The sequence below is a fragment of the Salmo salar genome, chromosome ssa13, assembly GCF_905237065.1.
Source record: "Salmo salar chromosome ssa13, Ssal_v3.1, whole genome shotgun sequence".
NCBI classification, from domain to species: domain Eukaryota; kingdom Metazoa; phylum Chordata; class Actinopteri; order Salmoniformes; family Salmonidae; genus Salmo; species Salmo salar.
In genome coordinates this window covers 102,177,234-102,183,631 of record NC_059454.1, presented here as the reverse complement: position 1 = coordinate 102,183,631, position 6,398 = coordinate 102,177,234, and the positions used below count along the sequence as shown (strand labels likewise).

Genomic DNA, 6,398 nt, shown 5'->3' with positions numbered 1-6,398 from the left:
AACATCGAGAGCATCCTGACTGGTTGCATCACTGCCTGGTACGGCAATTGCTCGGCCTCTGACCGCAAGGCACTACAGAGGGTAATGCGTACGGCCCAGTACATCACTGGGGCCAAGCTGCCTGCCATCCAGGACCTCTACACCAGGCGGTGTCAGAGGAAGGCCCTAAATATTGTCAAAGACCCCAGCCACCCCAGTCATAGACTGTTCTCACTACTACCGCATGGCAAGCGGTACCGGAGTGCCAAGTCTAGGACAAAAAGGCTTCTCAACAGTTTTTACCCCCAAGCCATAAGAATCCTGAACAGGTAATCAAATGGCTACCCGGACTATTTGCATTGTGTCCTGCCACCCACCAACCCCTCTTTTACGCTACTGCTACTCTCTGTTCATCATATATGCATAGTCACTTTAACCATATCTACATGTACATACTACCACAATCAGCCTGACTAACCGGTGTCTGTATGTAGCCTCGCTACTTTTATAGACTCGCTACTGTATATAGTCTCGCTACTGTTCTTTTTCACTGTTGTTTTTATTTCTTTACTTACCTATTGTTCACCTAATACCTTTTTTGCACTATTGGTTAGAGCCTGTAAGTAAGCATTTCACTGTAAGGTCTACACCTGTTGTATTCGGCGCACGTGACAAATAAACTTTGATTTGATTTATTAGCTCTCTGCGTGCATTCAAGTGCCAGCCGTGCTGACCTGTTCTGAACCAATTGCAATTTTCTTAAGTCCTTTTTTGTGGCACCTGACCACACGACTGAACAGTAGTCCAGGTGTGACAAACCTAGGGTCTGTAGGACCTGCCTTGTTGATAGTGTTGTTAAGAAGGTAGAAACTAGGGCCTGTAGGACCTGCCTTGTTGACAGCGCTGTTAAGAAGGTAGAGCAGCGCCTTATCATAGACAAACTTCACCACCTCTTAGCTACTGTAATGCAAGTCCATTTAACAATGTATTAACAGAAAGTTTTGCAGTATAAAGTACTTAGGGTAAGTAATCACATTGGCTTGTCCCAGTAGTGATGTGTGACGTTGTAGTGACATTTTGGGGATTTAGAGCTATATATTATTTTGAATGTTAGTAAATGAAAAAGGTATTTAATATATATTGTATAGATTAATAAAAACAAAGGCTATTAAAATACTTTTTTTTTTTTACTACTATATCCGTCCGTTTTATTTCCTTGGTGTTACCACCTTGAAAACCACTCATTACAAAGATATACAAGGACCTCGACCCTTCCCTCCGGAGGAAAACATCAGGGGTCTTTATTAAAGAAAAGTGTTAGCTAATCACACTTTCTTTTATTATGTCATACATTTGAGGATTCCATTGATAATGTGGTGTGTCTAAATCCAGTATCACTTGGTGTCAATTTAAAATGAAGGGAAATAACATTGAGCTAAATTATTAATCATATCCCTTTAGTCAACTATTTTATGGGTTAATGACCTTAGATTTAAGCATCTGTGGCCTCCATTTAAGAAAATCCTCAATAACCAAAATTCTCATTGGTGTTATGACTCCTACTGGTGGCACAATGTTATCCTAATGGTAAATACATATCTAGAAATAATGTTTTTTTTTGTTGTTGTTGTATGCCATACCCAAATGCCACCGCAATTCAAGAACGACTCTGGTATAAAAATATTGATTTGCTGATGTTGGTAAAGCCGGCTCTTAACACAGGTCATCGGTACTTGGTCTTCTCCTTTTCTCTCGTCCTCCGATTCTTTATTTATTTTACCTTTATTTAACTAGGCAAGTCAGTTAAGAACAAATTCTTATTTTCAGTGACGGCCTAGGAACACTGGGTTAACTGCCTTGTTCAGGGGCAGAACGACAGATTTGATGATGTCGGAGTCTCCATCTTAAACCTCATGTGGAAGAAGTCTGTCATGTCTGAGTATGTCAAACCTGGGAGAGAGTGAGAAAGTGAGACTATTTCAGGTGGGTGGCTTGGCAACTCAAATACAGCAGTGCAACAGGCTAGCTCACGAAGAGATTATTTGTTCTTTTACAACACAGTCAAATACAAAACACTAGAGCATCCTACAAACAGGCCGTGAAGGCCAGAGGGGAAGTCAAACACAATGGAATACTGAGAAGCACTGTGACCTCTGCACCTGCGTGATGTCAGAGAGATGACCCAGGACAGTGTGTGCTTTGGGATGCCTTCAAACAACTAAATAGCAGCTCAAAGGTCTCCATGATCCCCCATAGACAACAAAATATACACGTCAGGGAAAATCTAAATAGGACAACATCATTACTGAGAATTCAGAATCAGAAAACAGATAATACATATAGTAGATTCTAGAATGTTGATACTCAGAATTGAAAGAAACAAGTGAACTTTAGACCTGGCTGCCTCAGAAGGTTGCACAGAGAACCAATGCGATGGCACTGCCAATCTTCAGTTATCATAGTACTGTACTTGACAGGCACACAGCACCGGTACCATGATAACTGAAAATGGACAGTTCATAGTCTGAGGTCTAACTCTGAGAGGATTGATGAACCCACCGTCCTCCTGACTGAGACACCTGATGAGAAACTACAAGGTGTAAAACGTCAACACACACGTAGAAATATCAATCTAACTGAAAACGGACAGTTCATAGTCGGAGGTCTAACTCTGAGAGGATTGATGAACCCACCGTCCTCCTGACTGAGACACCTGATGAGAAACTACAAGGTGTAAAACGTCAACACACACGTAGAAATATCAATCTAACTGAAAACGGACAGTTCATAGTCGGAGGACTGATAGAGGACTGATGTTCTCCTCCTGAATGAGCCATCTCCTGGCTGACTGGTATCAGGGAATACAATGTAAACACATGTAGAAACACACACCAACATTCATATAGTACTCTCTGTAGCTCAGTTGGACCAGCAGTATGTGAAATGTATGCACGCATTAGATAAAAGCATCTGCTAAATGGCATATATTATTATATATTATGTACAAATGTAAACACACACCAACTTACAGTATATGTAGAAACACACCAATACTCAAGTAGATATGTTAAACAGAAAGATACAAGCTATTTACCATTATGGCTTGGTCTTAACTTATTAACATTAATATTAGGATATTAATTGGTTAGATTACATTTAAAAATTTTCTCGCAGGATAATTAAATTCAAAATTAAAATAAATGTGCTTAAATATTAGTTATTTTTCAATATTTTGTAAAACGGCATTGTTGGTTAAGGGTTGTAAAGTAAGCCTTTCACAGTAATGTGAACCTGTTGTTTTCCGTGCATGTGACAAATACAATTTTATTAAAACAATATTTTGAAGTTCGTAGAAGAATCCAAAGTATTCACCCTAAATGTTTTGCACAAATCGACAAACAAATGATTCTACAAATGCGACCAAATGTTTATTGGAAATGACAGAAAATATATTTGTTTGCGTTCCACCTTCAAGGTAGTCCCTGTTTTTTTGTTATGTTTTCAGCAGTTTCCGTTATAGGAATTCCTGCTACAGGAGAGAACTTTGGATTGGACGTCCTGCCAAAAAAAATACAAAAATAAACGTACGTGTATGGAGAGAGAGGTGGCCGTGCAGCGCATTACATACGTGTTCTTGGCCCAGGGTCATGTACATGAGTGCCAGGCTCTGATTGGTTGAGTCGATACAGCCGACCTGAAAGACAGAGTAAAGTGGTGGGGTGTCAGTGTATCAGAAACAACAGCACAACACACAAATGTCATAAGGGGAGCGACTTGATGTCCTCAAAGTGAAAGGCACCGCATGTGGCATTGTGGTCAAGCAGATTAGACTGATCATTTAGTGTTATACTGGTATTCAAAATTCAACATTGACATAACCCAACTAGGAATACTTACAATATTAGTGCTAGTGACACAACAAGTATAGCAGCTCTGATATTGAAGTATTTGTATTTTCAAAGGGTTTCCAGACAGACAGACAGGGTTGACAGGGTTGACAGGGTTGACAGGGTTGACAGACAGACAGACAGACAGACAGACAGACAGACAGACAGACAGACAGACAGACAGACAGACAGACAGACAGACAGACAGACAGACAGACAGACAGACAGACAGACAGACAGACAGACAGACAGACAGTTTCAGTATTTAGGTTTTAGTCTGGAAGACACAGAGGGTAGTCTGGATGACACAGAGGGTAGTCTGGAAGACACAGAGGGTAGTCTGGAAGACACAGAGGGTAGTCTGGCTGTGTGCATCACATGCCATGTCAGCATGCAGTGTCAGTGACTGTGGCCGTTATGCCTAAAATCTGGTCTTCAGCGTGAATATGATTCAATTACTTAACCACTTTATCTAAGAACTAAGGCAACATTGTCTCACGTCATTCCATGTTCCATGAGACTACTGGGATTCCAAACTCACTTTTTTGTCAGAACCAAATATCTAGGAAAGCTCTGTCCTGATGAAAACGTAACAGAAACGGGACATAAGAGCTACATTGAAAAACGTATTATAAAAAACACAGTCTAGACCTAGCATTTGCAATGGTCATTTTCAAACCGTAACATTACATAAGGAGATCTTCTCTCATGACAAAGTATCCCTCTCCCACTTCAACCAGTCTACAAACCTCCTGATGGGAGACTGAGCAACGGCAGAGGCTTGGAAACGAATGCTTAGGTTAGATCCTCAAGCCTCATCATTGAATCATATCAGGTTTTCCACTAAAGCCATCAACATAGATAAATAACCCTGACATCTGCTTCCATACATGTAAACAAACACTACACAATATCAGTTTAGAATGAGGAGGTTTTTGAGGACGCTCATTAAACATGGCCCTGTTCTAAACTGTCATGGGATGAGGCCTGAGGGGAAATGCCTAGAATCCACAACTCCAATATGTTTTCACTTGCAGCCATTCTAGCCTTTCAAATGATTAGACCCTGTGACCTAAACATTACACACTACAATGAGTGAGTGGAAAGAAAGGGGGGAATTTTGTTCTCAATTCAAACCATTGCTGTTATATTTGGCATATCCTGACATGGCCGATATGAAATTGTAAAATTGAATTAGTTCACATTGGAAGCCATTACTTTGATAAATAATTTTGCCAAGAAATGAGGAAGCCAAGGGAGTGGTATAATCCCCTGCACAAGAAGCGTAGTTGTCTCTGAACAACAAGGAATATGAACTTTTAAAAAAGTATTCCACTATGTTGGTCTGTCATCATGCATAGAGAAATCATCAGAAGCGCAAGGAGACATATGACATAAGGTAACATATGGTCAATTACTGGACGTAACAAACTTGCAATCGGTCTTCAACCAGAAACATACAACAAACATGCAGATACTGTCAAATAATTTCAAACCAAAAAGTTCAAGCTCACATACTTCATATCATATTTAACAATTAGCTAAATCCACTGAATTGAGTCAACTCTCAACAGATAAATAACTCACAAAAATAGTCCACCACTACGAACACCAGCTCTCCTCACCGGGCGCTCCTAAATGCAGTGAAGGTAACATAGCTCCCGTTTACTACGACCGCTAAGATAGCTGCCTGCCTGCTGCCAGTACTACTCATTAGCCACTGAACAAACACAGAGGCCTCAAAAATAAACCTTATATGCTTCAAATATTAACCATTCCCAGGAGACCCCAGTGACTCCTCTATCGCCTAGTCTTCTCCTTCCCTCCTCTCGGCCAATGAGCAGACTCTCTCCATGGGCCTAGTTTAGTAGAAAAGACAACAACAATACTGGGCATTCAAAATGATTCATCAAATTCTCCTGGCTAACTGGACTCACATGCTCTTATGAAGGGGGTGACCAGTGGCAGTCAGGAGGACTAAAGTGGTGTTTCAGTAGCTAATTTAATAAAAAAAATGTAAAGTACATTTTGACTCTTAAGAGAGTTCTGCATCACATTCACATCATTATCATATCACCATATAGATGCAGTAAGTGAACTTTCAATTCTAATTATAAAAATGTGAAATAGGCATTGGTCTGAAGCAGAAAAACTAAGGAAATTCACATGAGCACCACAATGCCTACTCCAGCCATACTTTACCAAGGTTTTCCACCACACAGCTTTCACCTACTACAGTAGCTGTGTTGGTCGATTGTACTTCAAACAATGTGTAGGCAGGTTGCTTAGGATTCAAACTTTCTCAAAATTAAAATGCAAATCAATTTATAACATTTTTGACTTGCGTTTTTTTTATTTTTTTTTTATTCTGTCTCTCACTGTTCAAATAAACCTACCATTAAAATTATAGACTGATCATTTCTTTGTCAGTGGGCAAACGTACAAAATCAGCAGGGATCAAATACTTTTTTCCCTCACTGTACCTAGGTGTCTAGCTAGACTGTAAACTCTCCTTCCAGACTCATATCAAAC

General features: G+C 40.0%; 1 long non-coding RNA gene across 1 annotated transcript; it reads right to left on the bottom strand.

Annotated features, from left to right (window-relative positions):
• Positions 1 to 566: 566 nt before the first annotated feature.
• On the bottom strand, positions 567 to 5,693 carry LOC123726109 (uncharacterized). The gene is made up of 3 exons (XR_006758417.1): positions 5,454 to 5,693; positions 3,568 to 3,673; positions 567 to 1,929 (listed from the first exon to the last, which is right to left on the bottom strand). It is a non-coding gene; the product is annotated as an uncharacterized lncRNA (long non-coding RNA).
• Between the last annotated feature and the right edge of the window lie 705 nt (positions 5,694 to 6,398).